General features: G+C 34.7%; 1 pseudogene; it reads left to right on the plus strand.

Annotated features, from left to right (window-relative positions):
• Nucleotides 1–11,125: 11,125 nt before the first annotated feature.
• LOC131491037 (tigger transposable element-derived protein 1-like) lies at nucleotides 11,126–13,093 on the plus strand (annotated as a pseudogene).
• Nucleotides 13,094–17,829: the final 4,736 nt, after the last annotated feature.

Consider the following 17,829-nt stretch of genomic DNA (forward strand, 5'->3'; position numbering starts at 1 on the left):
GAAATAAGTAAATAAACTTTAAAAAAAAGGAAAAGAAAAAGAAAGAAAGAGACCCAAAACTATAGAGTAGAAAACATCACGTGTCTCAGATCCATCATTTTAACCCACCACATTTCATATAAACATTAGATATGACAAGCCAAGAGTGTTTGAAAACACTTCTATTAGAACAGGTATAAATTTACAAGTCATAGCTATTTCAAACCTCAATTTTTTAACATCCCATAAAATGCAGATAAATCACACAGTAATTTTAATGTATAGATATTAAGAGTCAGTCACTATATTACTGTATTTTATATCTCATTTAATTTCACAGCTTGTGAAGTAGGAACTATTTTCCTTACTTCACTGTGCTACCACTACAGCTTGAAATATGAGTAGGATTATCAAAGTGAGCAGAAAAATGCCAAGTTCAAAGATAAAATCATATTTAAGGGGTGCCTGGGTGGCTCAGTCAGTTAAGTGTCCAACTTCAGCTCAAGTCATGATCTCACAGTCTGTGAGTTCAAGTCCTGCATCGGGCTCTGCACTGACAGCTTAGAGCCTGGAGCCTGCTTTGGATTCTGTCTCCCTCTCTCTCTGGCCCTCCGCCACTCACTCTCTGTCTCTCTCTCAAAAATAAATTAAATAAATAAAAATAAAATAAATAAAATTAGTTAAGGGGCACCTGGGTGGCTCAGTTGGTTAAGCATCTGATCCCAGTGTCATGGGATCAGGCCTGAGTCAGGCTCTGTGCTGAGCATGGAGCCTGCCTGAGATTCTCTCTCTCTCTCTCTCTCTCTCTCTCTCTCTCTCTCTCTCGTTGCCCCTCTCCCTTGCTCACACATGCAACCTTTCTCTCTTTTTCTAAAATAAATAAATAAATAAATAAATAAATAAATAAATAAATATTTTTTAAAGATTAAAAAAAATAAAATGAGTTAAGAAGCAATGGAATAATCCATTGCCCCAAAGACAATAGAGTCGGTATATTGAATTATATTCTTAATATAAGTAACATAGTTTTCTATGTAGAAGAGGGCTAGTTACAATTCTATTTCTGCTTGTGTTCTATCCCTAATTAAAATGAGTGTCTTGGCAAGTGGCTGAAATCTAAAGAGACAAGAGCCAATGTTCTTTCAAGAGAATGTTCATAAAATTCAACTTTCTTAAAAGATTTCTCTCAGAGGAAAGGGAAAATCCTAATTATTGAGATCTCAAGGGTCCCAACACTATCACCATAGAAATTATTATAGTAGATGTAAATGTCAAGTTTTAAAATCCATAGTGATGAATACCCATGGTTAAAGTACTGGGTTTTAAGCAAAATATTCATAATTATTCCATATACTATCTACATTCTGTTCATTACACCTGGCATGGAGATTGCAGTATGTGAAAATAGATCTAACATGACTGCTATAATCAGTGTTTGTGGAATACATTGTAAGCTGATTCATCATTTCCCACACAATCCCAATAGTTCTTGTCATCCTGTAAGTGTCCCAGAGGTAGAAAATTGAGTATTTAGTTTAACCCTTTACCAACTATTTTCTAGTAAAATATGATAGCCCTAGATAAAAGAATTTTTTTGTGCTTCCTGTAACATATATAAAATGTAAATATCTATGTCCTATAGACTCAGAAGTAGGCCTAGAATAAACTCCTCAACAGGTTATAAATGGGTCCCAAAAGGGGAGAAGTGGTGTCCTATAATCTCAGCTCAACTGTTATACCTTCAGAGGACATGGGAACCCATTTGGAGTTTTCAGTCAGACCAAAACACCTGGACACTTATTTTTAACAAGGATAATGATTGATCTTTGGGGATGATCATTTTCAATTTGCCTAAGAACCAAGTGGCTGTAAAACTAATACTTGACTGGAGAGTTCTAGAGACAAGCATGGTGAGTTGTGACATGTCAGCTGAAAGAACACTGAGATAGTGTGTGTTGTTACTGCTATTTTGCCAACACCTGGAACTGGAACTCATACATATTGGGTGTGTAGGTAACTATTCAATTAATAGTTGTTAAATGAATCAACAAACTTGGAATTAGGGAAGAATTTCCCTTGGAGCCCTTGAAAAGTGGTCAAAACTCTCTAGATCTGGTAACACTTGGATGTAGTCTTTTGTCCCCAAATGCCTCCTATCTGCATTCAGGTAAATCCCAAGTCAATCACCTACATCTACACATGTATAAACTGTGACCTCCACTGGAATCACAGTACCCCAAACTTTGTGGAAGTGAATGAATTAGGGTCACATAGTCCAGCTTTCCACATTGAGTAGCCATCGAGTCTCCAGCTATTAACTGGTACTCTAAGAGATCTCTCCCAAACCTATCTGAACATGAGAATCATTTAGAGCAGTTACTTAAAAAAATAATAATAAAGATTTTCAAGTTTCCTTTGGAAATTCAGACTCCAGAAATATTTATCTTTAAAACACACCTCAGATAACTTTTATGAATAGGCAAGTGTATGAAATGCTTGTTTAAAGCATCCATCTCCATTTTCAGACAGCTCTGTTAGATCTTGTATGAACTAACTCACCTGCCTAATTTTAGCACAAGTGGACTATAAAAGCCATCTTCATTTATTCAATCATGCAGTGTTTATTCAACAATATTTAGTGAATGTCATATGTGAGGCACTTGGGGGAGAAAAAAAGAAAAGGCAGGACTTTACCTATAGCCCTGGAACTAAGTCTAGGTAAAATAACATCAGAATCTAGAGTCAATGTGGAGTGAAGGGCAGGGACTGAAGGGTTCTGAAGCATGAGTGTGACATAATCAGATTTAAGTGCTGAAAATATCACTCTGGGAGTGAAGTTAGACATAGAAAGGCATGGTGACATTTGACTTATGTCAAGTAAGTAGTAGGAAGGCTATTTCTGTAGCCAACCTAGAGAGGATGAGAACACACACTAGGACAAAGGCAATCCAGATAAGAGAGAATGATTGCACAGCATTGTTTCATCCAATTTTAGCAAACAAAAATATTAGACTAAGACAATCACATTTAAAGCCATATTTATTAAAAAAAATAAGTAGATATTAGTAAGTATCAAACATTGATAAATGATGTCATTCATCCTTCCAAAATGTTAAGTACTTATATATGTTTGTGGCCAGGCTGGAGATACAAAGGTGTATACAATGAATACAATAAAATCCCTGCTCTCCGGTATCAACTTTTAGTTAAAGAATTTTAGTTACAAATAACATAGTATTTAAAAGAAGGACTATAATGATACTACGAAAAAGCATCATCACATTAGGGAGTAGGGGGTGCATTTGATGTTTCAATGAATATGTATGTGAGAACATAATAAGTAAATACTCCTTTCAGAAATAGTCATTTCTTGCATAGTCTTTTGTCAATTATGGAATAGTTTTAAACACTTATTTACAGTCCATTCTCTTTGAAAAGGAATGATAGGTGGCTGGGTAATATTACTGGTCACAATGACAAGAAGAGGCATATACCTCCAAAGGTAAAATTAAATCCATAAAAAGCACAGAAGACTTCCCAGAATATTATTTACAAAAGTCACCATGTTGTGAATCAAACTTCTATTTAAAATTGCTTTTCCATATTACTCTATTGAGACTTTCTACTTAATGAGATGTCTGGCAGGGAAGATTTGGGGAACATTTATCCAAAACGCCAGAACGGCTTTCCACTTTGCTAAAATGCTAGCAAGAAGCTTTGAAAAGTGGCAACACATTTGTGAGACATCATTGTCAAATTTCCCCTAAAGGAACAATGTGAATAGATAGGAAGAGAGCCGTGAATCTGATTGTCAATGCCGGGCTTGTGCTATTGAGTTTCCACGAACATGTTCCAAATTTTGCAGTCACTTCTCCATTTTAGGAATGAATTCCACATTTCAAATTATTTTTTCACAAATGTTTAATCCCATGTGACCCTTTATCATTCATCAAATTCTCTTATTCATCCTACTTCTGGGTGATGTGTACATAAGGAATTAAACCAATTTAAAGATTACCAATCCAACACAAAAGTTAATAATAATAATTTAAAAATTCCTTGGCAACAATCAGAATGCATTCCAAATTGAAGCAGAAATAACATACATTGTCTGCCAGACTGGATTATCCACTGGGCTAGGTGGTCTCTCAGTGACTTTTTATATCTCTGTGAGATCTGACTACATTATATTGATGTTAATTTGTATACACATTCACATTATCTACCTTACTGATAAAAAAAGTGTGTGTGTTTGGTTGAGATTTGCTATATGTTTTCACCTTTGTATCCACAGAAATCCCTGGCACAAAGTTAGGCTCTCAATAACTGTATAATGGATGGCTAGTTGATTCCCTAAATGAATTAATTAGATTCTTCTCTGATTATTTGTGTTGGGCCTATGCTTTCTTTTTTATATCAGTTATTCAACATTTGGGTTGATGTAAGATTTTATTTGAAATTCTTTCAACTTCTATATGAACTGAAATCCATAATATAAAATTAAATACTGCATTAGATGATTTTCTATTCTAAATAAATGAACATATAGGTCCTCAAATTATTGCATTTTTAAATAGATATTTATCTGAGCACTTTCATGTTCCTGAGATATATCTTCAAACAGGAAAAAAGTTACCAACTATAAGCTTGAAAACTATCATGAAAAAAAAATAGTAACCTAGAGGAAAAATATTGAAGGTAAGAAAAATAACAATCACTGAGACTTCCAGAAATAATACAATTATTCTCCTTTCAGTATTCATCCATTTGTTCAAATGCCTTGTCTTCCAATGTTCTCTAAAGGGTAATTAGGTAAATACTTAGCATTTTCATAATAATAATTAAAAAAAAGGTATCCTGCCACTCAGAGAATATAAACAATCTAACAAGGGAACGAATACTAAAGAAAAGAATAGTCAAACCAGATCTAAGGGGAGAATGAGCATGGAAGAAGCAAATAACATAATTAACTGAGATGTTAGAATGTAAATCAGTGGAAAACATAATTGTACTTTAATCTATAAATAAGACAATGGCCCAAGATACTTTGTACTGTCTCCTCATGATCTCCCTTATCGTATACACTGAAAATAGTGCCATATGAAATGCTGTTATTTGTATATGAAGATGGTGCTATGACCCATCAGCAACAAATCTACAAAATTGTTTTGTTTTTTGGAGTAGGAAAGGGTTGGCAATAAATTCATTCACACTCTCTCATCTGGTCCTCTTGTGAGCAATGGTGTATATTGGCAAGTTGAAGTTACAGCTGCAGTCAGTGAGCCCGGAACAAAACAAAACAAAACAAAAACCCAGTGAGTGAAAAATCAATCAGATTATAATTAGTGCATGGAGGAGATTGAAAACCCTAACCTGACATATTAGCACCAAGTTCTGATCAGCTAAGCTTAATTATCCATAGGGTGTCAAATAATGCATCTATATTTAATCCGGTCTTTAAAATAAAATGGTATAGGGGCGCCTGGGTGGTGCAGTCGGTTAAGCGTCCGACTTCAGCCAGGTCACGATCTCGCGGTCCGTGAGTTCGAGCCCCGCGTCAGGCTCTGGGCTGATGGCTCGGAGCCTGGAGCCTGTTTCCGATTCTGTGTCTCCCTCTCTCTCTGCCCCTCCCCCATTCATGCTCTGTCTCTCTCTGTCCCAAAAATAAAAAACAAAAAACAAAAAACGTTGTAAAATAAAATGGTATTGTTACACCCTGATGCATTTCAGAAAGTATCCCCAATTCTTTACTGTACATACTTCAGTATGGGTATTATAGTAGAGTTCCAGGCATCACTTAACATTAGAACTACGAGAAAATAAGAGGAAAAATATTGGTAATGTGTCAATCTTTTTTGGTGGGAAAATGCAACTCAAGTAATATTTTGATTGGTTGGCTCATATGGGCGATGCCAATTACTTGCTGGTGAGCTGGAAGGCCCAACAAAATTAAAAAGAAAAAAAAAAGCAGAATGTTGTAAGAAGGTGTGTGTAAACAATAAAAGCATAATCCAGGACAGGTTTTGTAGCCAAGCATGAAGACAGACAAGCATTGATGACTCAAAAACTACCCTGTGCCAGGTGCTATATCATTTCTTTATGTAATATATTGTGTTTGATCCGAATAACAGAATTATGTGGTAGGTATTATCCTCATTTTCTAGATAAGAAACTAAACCTTGGGTAAAAAACTTGTCCAGGGTCAAAAATAGTGAAGGCTTGGGGCATCTGGGTGTCTCAGTCGGTTAAGCATTCGACTTCAGTTCAGGTCATGATCTCACCATTCGTGGATTTGAACCCCATGTAGGGCTCTGTGCTGACAGCTCAGAGCCTGGAGCCTGCTTCGGATTCTGTGTCTCCCTCTCTCTCTCTCAGCCCCTCCCTGACTACACTCTGTCTCTGTCTCCCAAAAATGAATAAATGTTAAAAAAACAACAACAACAACAGTAAAGGCTTCAGAATTGGGCTATAAAGACTTACTCCAAACTCCATGATTGTTTTCACTTAAAGGTAATACAAATTTGACCAACCAACTTGATAGGACTCATGTAATTTGCATTATTTATACTATTCAATGAATGTAACTAATTGACCTAAAGACTCAAGCAGAGAAAACATCGATTTCAGAAGACTATAATTTATGACCAAGAGCTTCATAGACACAAGACATACTGACAGAAATGCCCTATTTTCTCAAGATTTTGTGGGGGGTTTTCTTTTTTCTTTTTCTTTTCTTTTTTTAGCTTTATCTTAAAGACTTTGCTAGACTGGCAGAATTCCTGGGTAGTTACAGGATTCCAGTGATTCTAATATTTTAAGAGATGATTATAACCCAGAAACTAAACATCTGTGAGGCTAAAAATAACAGCATTTCTTTCATTAATTTATCCAAGGCTTTCTAAAATGCTACTATCAGTGTGGCTTATCAAGACCCCGATTAATATAGACAGCCCAATATCTCTTATATTAAACCACATGCTCCAAGCTCAATCAAAGCAATTCTAATTTACCATTCTATGTGAGGTTTTCTGTTCGAACAAATTTGAGAACATTATTTTATTTACAAATTAAGTGGCAACTTAGCAAGAGTAAAGCTATATACTACATACATATATGCATACATGCAACCTTCAGTCATTGGTATGCATGTGTGTAATGAATTACGGTGGAACAAACATTTAAAAAAATTACTGGAAGGTTGGTTTAAAGTTTCTTATGTATTGCCATGACCTGCAATGAATTCTATTATATTACTTATCATGTTGCATTACTAATGCCTTTTCCCCCAACCAGAGTGTGAGCTTTGTAAGGTCAGATGCTGTGTCTTTTTCTCTATGAGCTCAGTGTATAAATGTGGTTCTGGCATTCGCCGATTACTTACTGAATAAATAAATAAATAATATAAAGTAAAATATTAAATTGCATAACGGCATCATAAGTTATCATCCATGTTTGCCTCCATGAATGGATCTGATTTCTTCCTACACATTCTTGAATGCTTGAAAATACATCTTTAGTTCATCCAGGCACAAATTTTGTAGAAGAAAGTTATATTTAATCATGTATAGATGAAATAGAATTATTACTCAAAAGCAACAGGAGCCACCTATAGTGCCCATGACAGAAACTGAAAGAGGTTGACTTTCCTTGAATTCTAAGCAATTGTTGCATGCTGGTCCCTGGACAATAATATAAAGCTAGTAAAGTTTGTATTTAAGATGACCTTCACCCTTCATTTTTTGAACTTTTTTGACCTTTTGCCTCTGTTCCCAGACATCCAGAGCCTTTGGGATGTGCTCTGACTATCAAGACTCTGATGTTGTGGAAAAAAGCATAAGCTTCGCCTTCAGTCAAACTAGGTAACTGGCTTGGGTGTGAGTTAATTTTTCTGACACTTAGTACCCGCAGTGTAAATTCAGACTAATAATGCTCTTCCTCTGAGAGAAAGGGTTTAGGCCTATGTGAAAAGATGCAAGTGAGAATGCTCTGCAAACTATAAAACATTAAGTAGATGTTTAATGTTATATAAAACATCCTTCAAATTGAAGAATTTCTAATGTCCTCTTTGCTCTGAAGTATCCATGACCTAAATAACTTCATTCTCTCTTCTCTCCAAATTCTAATCTCTTGGTACAGTTTTTGGGACAGAAAACAATCTGAGAGTTGCCTAAATTTATTTGCTTTAAGATAAAATGTGTAATAGACATGAAACTACCTTAGTTTGTTGATATTTTTAAAGAGGGTATTGTAAATCCAGTTATTCTAGAGGCTGTTGGAGGTGAGTCCTTTTTTGTCTAATCTGACTACTAATTCCTACCCTAATAAACACGGGGGTCAGAAAGGTGGCATCCCAGAAAGAAAAGGCTATTCATCTCAATTTAAGCCTCCAAAACATGAAGGATGGTAATTTAATTTCCTGAAATGTGCTTGCCTGAAAGTTTAATTAACAGAAACCAAGACACTAAAATAGTTTTGTATCAAATATATAGAATAGTGGTACTTAACTACTAGATGACTTATGTTTCCATAGTGATTGTTAAAATTATATTTATAAAAGAAACTAAGTGTAACCATTTTAGCAATTCTACAAAGGCATACTCTAAGAGGTAAAATTAAAGTTAAAAAAATGAGACCATTTATAATGGGTCATTATGACTGAATAACGATGATTATTGGTTCTGCTTAATAAAACTGTCATCTAACACAAAATAGATATTAAGCTAAATTACATTACATTATCATTCTATCATGCTACAAAATTCAATGCAAAGCCTTTAAAAAAATAAATCCACAAGAAAACAGACCCAATATTAACCTTTCCTACCTATTCAAAATTGTTTTAATAAAGGAACCCATGTGAAGAATTAAAACAAAAAACAGGTATGCTATAAAATGATGCTTCTTCCCAGAGCAAAAGACAAAGCATTCATCATGTACATATTTTTTAAATGATCAAGATTTGATATGATTCTTGATGAAGCCAGAATCAGCTTTTCTCAAACTTTTCTCCTATTATTTGGCTTTTGCTTCTTCATTCCAAGGTGTTTCCTTTCAGTCTCCACTGTCCCCTCTGCTGACTAAATCACATAAAGGAATCTTTGGTTCACCTATCAGTACCATTTCTAAATCTGATTGCAGGATATTTTCCAAGACCTACTGGATCAGAAACTCTGTGGTGAGGCCTATGAATATGCATTTTCATGTTCACCTGAGGTGTTTATACATATCTCTGGACTGCAAATCTCTGTATTTGAACTACTGACAATCAGTAAAGACAACCCATTCATACTAAGATATACTACTATTAAGTTGAACACTCAGTTGCTTTACATTTAATTCATTACTGAAAACATTTACTGAAAAAATGCAATTTTCCAGGATGTTTGCTAGGTAGTAGGGCTACCAAGATAATGACACATGTTTTCTCTCATGCATCTTGTAGCCTAATCATAGGATTTTCCCTTGGGGAATTACAATCTCAATATTATAGAATTATTTCTTTAAGATTTAGTATAGAATCTTGAGTTCCATGAGTATAAGCCAAAATGGGCTTTTAAATAAAATAATGTAATCATGAGATAAAATAACAGAAAGTATGTAAAGCAGACTACACATAGAAGAAAAAAAATGAGTGAATAGGAAGATTGAAGCATGCAAAATGCAGCACAGAGAGAGAGAGCGAGAGAGAGAGAGAGAGAATAAAAATATAAAAGATCATTTAAGAGACATGGAGTAAACAAAATCAAAAAGCTCTGACATATGTTGAATAAGACTTTTAGTAACAAATAATAGTGTTCATAGGGAAGGAGAAATATTTGAAATGATGGCTGAAAATTTTCTTGAACTGAAGGCAGTGATGAGTCCTCATATACAAAAGTTAGATAAAAATAAATTATACCTAGTTGTTTTGCAGTGGGATTGCAGAACATCAGGGGACTAAAGAGAAATCTTGGAATTGAATAGAGATAAGAGAGAAATAACCTCTTTGTTTACAAAGGAACAGTCAGACTGACCTCATCAGAATTAGTAGAGGCTGGAAGAGAATAGGCTAAAACATCAAGTGCTAAGCAAATAACATTCAATTAGTAAAGTGAAACATTTAAGAGAGAGGGTGGAAAAAAAAAAGAATACAATGACACATACTTTCTGACCCTCACTTGGAAGAAATACTGAAAGACATACTTCATTAATAAATAAGTAAATCCATAAAGAAGGAGTATGATTGAGGAAGAAACAATGTGCAAACAATTCACTAATATATACTGATAAGTCTAATAAGAAATGACAATCATATTATAAATACAATTTTTTATTGTTTAAAAAAGAACTAGAACTAAATTATGGATAATGCAAATCTCTCTTGACAAGAGGTTTATAAAAATGGGTTGTCAACAGGCAATTTTATAGCTTAAATTAATATGAGGAGATATCAAGAGACACTTGAATTAACTAAATATGTAATTAAAATCAGTTTATTTTCTTTTATATTATCAATTTCATAGCAACTTAAACTCTATTCTCTTTAAAATGGTTTCCCCTAAATGGATTGTTTTGTTTTAAGCAATAGTCAATTTTGTTATATAGTTTTGAATATGTGAAATATGTCAAACATGTGATTGAAAAATGATTAACTCTTTACAAAAAATGAAGTCCCCTGTTTAAAAAAGTACTTACCATAGAGAGTTTATTTTTCTAGGTTATACACATCAGCTACTGTCATAGTATTACAGGAATACCTTGCTTTATTGTGCTTTGCAGGTATCACAGTTTTTACAATTTGAAGGTCTGTGGCAACTCTGTGATGAGCAAGCTTATTAGCACCATTTTCCTAAAAACATTTGTTGACTTTGCATTTCTAGGTCACAATTTAGTAATTCTTGCAGTATTTCAAACTTTCCTTAAGGTGACTGAGTGGCTCAGGTAGTTACGTGTCCGACTTCGGCTCAGGTCATTATCTCACAGTTTGTGGATTTGAGCTCTGTGTTGTGCTCTATGCTGACAGCTCAGATCCTGGAGCCTGCTTGGGATTCTGTGTCTTCCCTCTCTCTCTGCCCCTTCCCTGCTTGCACTCTGTCTCTCTCAGTCTCTCAAAAATGAATAAAGACTAAAAAATTTTTTAAAAATTAAAAAAAAAACTTTTTGGTGATAGTTGGTCAGTGATCTTTGATGTTACCATTGTCATTGTTTGGGGGCACCACTAACTGTGCCCATATAAGGCAGAATTTACTCAAAAATCGTTGTGTGTGCTCTGACTACTCCACCTGACCAGCTGGTCCCCCATCTCTTTTAGCTTGGGCCTCCCTATTCCCTGAGACACACAATATTGAAATTAGGCCAGATGATAACCCTACAATGAATGCCTCTAAGCATTCAAATGAGAGGAAGAATTGCATGTATCTCAAATCAAAAGCTAGAAATGATTAAGCTTAGTGAGGAAAGCATATTGAAATCTGAGCTAGACCAAGACATAAGCTTCTTATGTCAGTTAGTCAAGTTGTGAATGCAAAAGAAAAGTTCTTGAAGGAAATTAAAAGTGTTACTTTGGTGAACACTCACATGCTAAGAAAGCAAAACAGTCCTATTGCTGATATGGAGAAAGTTTTAGTGATCTGGATAGAAGATCCAACCACCCACAATATTACGTTAAGCCAAAGCCTAATCCACAGCAAGGCCCTAACTCTCTGTAATTCTGTCAAGGCTGAGAGAGGTGAGGAAGCTGCAGAAGAAAAGTTTGAAGCCAGACAAGGTTGGTTTGTGAGATTTAAGGGAAGAAGCAGTCTCCATCAAATAAAAGTGCAAGGTGAAACAGCAAGTGCTGATGGATAAATTGCAGCAAGTTATTCAGAAGACATAAAGATAATTCATGAAGGTGGCTACACTCAACAACAGAATTTCAATGTAGATAAAACAGCCTTCTGGTGGAAGAAGATGCCAGTTAGGATTGTAATTGCTAGAGAGAAGTCAATGTCTGGCTTCAAAGCTTCAAAGGACAGGCTGATTGTCTTGTTCAGGGCTAATGCAGCTGGTAACTTTAAACTGAAACCAATGCTCATTGACTACTCCAAAAATCCTAGGGCCCTCAAGAATTATGCTAAATCCATTCTGCCTGTGCTCTGTAAATAGAACAATGAAGCCTGGATAGCAGCACATCTGTTTACAACATGGTTTACTGAATATTTTAAGTCCACAGTTGAGAACTCCTGCTCAGAAAAAAAAAAAAAAGATTCCTTCCAAAATATTCATATTTGGCACCTGATCATCCAAGAGCTCTGATGGAGATGTACAATGGGATTAATATCATTTTCATGCTTCCTAACACAACATTTATTCTGCAGCTCATGGATCAAGGAATAATTTCTACTTTCAAGTCTTCTTATTTAAGAAACATATTTTGTAAGGCTACCACTGCCATATATAATGATTCCTTTGATGGATCTGGTGGCAAAGTCAACTGAAAACCTTCTGGAAAGGGTTCACCATTCTGGATGTCATTCAAGAACATTCATGATTCATGGGAACAGGTCACAATATCAACATTACCAAGAGTTTGGAAGAAGCTGATTTTAAACCATGAATGACATGGAGGGGTTCAAGTCTTCAGTGGAGGAAGTAACTGCAGATGTGGTGGAAACAGCAATAAAACTAGAAGTGGAGCCTGAACATGTGACTGAATGGCTGCAATCTCATGGTAAAACTTTCACAGATGAAGAGTTGCTTTTTATGGATGAGCAAAGAGAGTGGTTTCTTGAGACGGACTCTACTTCTGGTGAAGATGCTGTGAAGATTGCTGAAATGATGACAAAGGATTGAGCATATGACATCAACTTAGTTGCTAAAGCAGCAGCAGAGTTTGAGAGGACTGACTCAAATTTTAAAAGAATTTCTGCTGTGGGTAAAATATTATCAAACAGCATCACATGCTACAGAGAAATTGTTTGTGAAAGGAATAGTCAATTGGTGCATCAAACTTCATTGTTTTGTTTTAAGAAATTGCCACAGACAACCCAGTCTTCAGCAACCACCACCCCTGATCAGTCAGCAGCAGTCAACATGGAGGCAAGACCCTCCACCAGCAAAAAGATTATGACTCACTGAAAGTGCAGATGATGGTTAACACTTTTTAGCAAGAAAGTATTTTTTAATTAAGGTGCATACATTATTTTTTTAAGATAGAATGCTACTGCATACTTAATAGACCACAGTAGAGTATAAACATAAAAAAAAACCACATAACTTTTGTGGGGCACCAGTGTGGCTCAGTTGGTTAAGCATCTGACTCTTGATTTTGGCTCAGGTCATGATTTCACAGTTCGTGAGATGGAAACCCACATTGGGCTCAGTGCTGAGCATGGAATCTGCTTGGGGTTCTCTCCCTCATTCTCTGCCCCTCTTCACTCTTTCTCTCTCTCTCAAAATAAATAAATAAACATTTAAAAAAAACCCATACCTTTTGTGTGCATTGGGAAACCAAAAATTTCACTTGACTTTCCTTTATTGTGACATTCACTCTATTGAGTTGATCTGAAACCAAACCATCAATATCTATGAGGTGTGCCTGCCTGGACAAAGAATAAGTGACCATTTGTGGCAGAAAAAGAGCAACTTGCTTATTATGTAATTTAGGTGATTTCTTATGGAGCTATATTGGTGTGCTCTCATTTATACTGTAGTTACACTTAAAAAAAATATATATATATATGTACATATATATATGTTTCAATTTTTTCACTACTTAGTAATGTAGTTTTCCCCTAAATTAAAAACAATAATAATGAAAATAAAATTTTGAATAACAGCTCTTGGTGAAGTCAAAGAAGTAAATTGTTTTTTTCCTCTTTAAGAGATGTTTGTCTTTGTTTACAAGAGTATCTTCAAGAGCATACCCAGGAAATAAATATGAACTTTCATATTTAATGAGAAAATCAAAGGATGCTCTAAGTCCAGTATTTAATAAAAAAAAATTATTAGCATTACTGACATCACATATTGTCAATGTCCATGAGAAGTTATCAATCATTTAATCAATTTGCTCAGTCAGGGAAGAAAATAGTTACTCAATTCACTGAAAGAAATAATTAATCAAATCATGGTGTAGATAATATTCTTTGAATCTTTTTGTATAGGAGGCATGAAAATAAACTATTGATTGATTAAAGTTTTCTTTTTTTCTGCTAATTGCTACAGAAACACAATTTTTAGTCTTTTTTTTCTAGTTTTTTGTCCTTACTACATTTCCATATAATTAAGAAAATGATCTATTATTTCTTTCTCTACAATTAATGGGTACGTTCTTCTCTCAGACTTCCTAATCTTGTGTGCCTTATGAACAGCTCTCTGGTGGTGCAACCATGACTTCCATTCCTGAGTGCAGGTTGTAATTATGAAACATGAAGATAGAAGTGTCCTTTTTATCTCTCATGCTGCAGCATTTGAGGATTTTTTTTTCTGTACAATTAGAAGGATAGAAATACACCAAAAGTGCCAACACAAGGAAAAGAAAAACTACTATGACAAGTACAAACATTCTACACATAAATGTTCAAAAACAGAATAAAAAATCTGCTTTTAATACATAAATCTGAAGAAAACAGGTCAATATAGATATTAGGACCAAATGGAATCACTCTTGCAGTAATCCAAACACATTAAGTACTCTAACATATCTAAGATGATCAATGATAAAAGAAAGAATCTAAAGAAAGAAAATAAATTGTGTGAGATTTTAATGTGTTATAGTTTTATGTGGAAGTAAGAAGCTGAATGAAAAAATAATTGATAAATGTTAGAAGAAAGAGAACAAGAAGAAATAGTTAACAAAAAGAGAATTGGTAAAGGGAATTCATGGCGATGAATATGCACAGTTCAGTTTTGTCTATCTATCATCTATCTATCTATCTATCTATCTATCTATCATCTATCTATCATCTTTGTATTGTGTCAATTTATCAAACCTAGGCTTTCACATTTTTTTAATTAAAAAATTTAGTTATTATTTGAGAGAGAGAGAGTGAGACAATGTCCATGTGAGTGGGGGAGGGGCAGTGAGAGAGGGAGAGAGAGAATCCCAAGCAGGCTCGGTGCTGTCAGCACAAAGTCTGAAATGGGGCTCAATCTCATGAACCATGAGATCATGACCTGAGCTGAAATCAAGAGTTGGATGCTTAACAACCTGAGCCACCCAGGTACCCCAGAATTCACAATTTTTAAAAAATAATCATTGGCATAAATCTTAAAAAGTCATTTTCTTCAGATTTGCAATGTTGCTTACAATGATATATCTCCTTGTTAAATCATGTCCTTGTGCATCATATATTAAAATATGAACTTAAGATCATGGACTGCCATATCCATATTTTACAAAGAAAATTTCAGATACTATAATCAACTAGTTGATTATTCACTCATATTTGCTTGCAAGAAATTAATAGTGTAACTTGGCATTATAAAGAAACCCTGAAAAGTATTCTAAATGCATTACTAAGAAGGACTTTGCATGAATTTCAGAATTTTACTGCCTATAGAGTGCTTTCCACACCTAAGCACTTTACATTTGTTGTATTACTTACTCTCATATTGAGAGAACAAGAGAAAAGAGATTAAATCTTAAGCACTATGGATTTAATGATAAGGAAGAGTTTCTTATCTGAATTGTTAATCTTTATTTTAAAGAAATAGATATTTGTTTATTTTAGGTGATTTAAGGATAGTTCTTCTGAAAACAGGATTTTGAGTATGTGAGTTTATTCAGGTTAATCTCAACCTAATAATTCTGCATCTGACAGGTTCTCAGATGCTTTTATTAAATAACAGATTTTCAATAAATAAATAACCGATTTTCTAAAGAATGACAGTAGTCAAACTCACAAAAGTGCATTGCTCTTTATAGCCTAACTTCTTTTTTTTTTTTTTTAACGTTTATTTATTTTTGAGACAGAGAGAGACAGAGCATGAACGGGGGAGGGTCAGAGAGAGGGAGACACAGAATCTGAAACAGGCTCCCGGCTCTGAGCTGTCAGCACAGAGCCTGATGCGGGGCTCGAACTCACGGACTGCGAGATCATGACCTGAGCCGAAGTCGGCCGCTTAACCGACTGAGCCATCCAGGCGCCCCTATAGCCTAACTTCTAAGTCTCATAATCAGCATACATGATATTTATTACCTATTAACATGGTCTTTTTTGGTAATAATTTTGTAGTAAATTGTTTAGTTAGATAAATTCTGATTTCTGATTTAGTTTATTATTGAACCATTCATTCTTCTTATCATATGTAAAATTCTCTATTGAGGACAAGAATAGACTAAGCTGGGCCGCACTGAATGATTGTGCAGGTTGCTCACTTCACAACTCTAGAGGAACCGTTCACATTGTAGACTTTGCCAATTTAAGTTTTACAATTTTCTGCAGGCAGTTTAGTGCCATGTTCTAATAAAATTAGCTTATTGTGACAAAATTGCCTATAGATGGACATGAAGTATCTTGGGGAAGGGCTCCTTTTTCAAATTGCACAATAATGCTATATCAATTAGTGGCTGGCAGGACTGTTAGGTCAGATTGTCCAGTGCCTGGAACATAGAAAACAGTGGGGAAAAACTCATGTTCAATGCAGATAACTTGAGTAACAAGGGATTTAACAATAATGATAACTAGACTTCGCTGAGTATGTATAATATTACATGTATTCCTTATTTACACAATGAAGGCTAATAGTACTACCTGTCTCCAAAAAAATGCTTGGTAATAGTAGCATAATGTTAAGTCATTATTTTTATTAGCCTGAATAGAAAAAAAGAGTCTTAAGTGGAATATGACTGCTTTAATAATATAGTAAAGTAATGCCCTGAAGATAATTTATGCCCATTTGTACTATTTGTATTAATGAACACCTTGGTTAAATGTAAGTTTTATACTTAACTCTAATTTTCAATCATGGTAAATTTCTGAAGTCACCAAGTACAATTTGCTATTAACTGGAAAGAGTATTTGATGATTCAGTGGATTACTATAACAAAATTGAGGTCTTTATGGTGCCAAACTCCTCACATAGCTAGATGTCTCACTTGATAATAGGTTGAGAGAAAGATTACTATGCAAATAATCAAGTTTAAAAAATAAATTATATTTTCTTTCACAGAAGAAGACAGAGATGAGGTTCTATTCATCTTTAACAGGCACATAATACAGTTCCTGGTTTGTTTGTTTTTTATAATGAACTAACATAAAGTATTTCAATATACTGGAAATAAGTCTTATAAGTAGGAGTGAGAGAAGGCAGATGGAACAATATATAAAGTGAGGGGAAACTAATTGTTAGTATTAACTGATTAAAAAAGAGGAGTTCAGAGTTACTCCTGTGTCTGGTGTGATGACAGCCTTCACCAAGGTAAAATATTCGAGAATAATAGGTTGAGGATATACTAATGAGTTGAGCCATCTATGGAACACCCAGACATCTAGTAGAGTTGGTCTGGAGCTCCAGAAATTGGGAACAGAGACAGAGATTTAACCATCAGGACAGGAAATACAGAGTGGTAGTAGTAGTAGTAGTAGTAATAATAATAATAATAATAATAAAAATAATAATAATAATAAACCATTAAAGCATTTTCAAAGTGCTGGTATTGTTCCAAGTGTCCTACATATACTATCCCATGTAAAACCCATATAAACCCTGGGAGGCAGGCATAATTATCTCCATTTTATAAATTAGAAACTGAGGTTTCTAAACCTCAGTTTAGAAATGGTTTGCCTCAGGTCAAATGCCTCCTAGCTGACAGGATTCAAACCCAGATAGTCTGCTTCTAAACCAACATTCAGTCTAAAACAATACGGGCACCGACCTTGCAGTCTG

The sequence above is a fragment of the Neofelis nebulosa genome, chromosome 2, assembly GCF_028018385.1.
Source record: "Neofelis nebulosa isolate mNeoNeb1 chromosome 2, mNeoNeb1.pri, whole genome shotgun sequence".
Taxonomy (NCBI): Eukaryota; Metazoa; Chordata; class Mammalia; order Carnivora; family Felidae; genus Neofelis; species Neofelis nebulosa.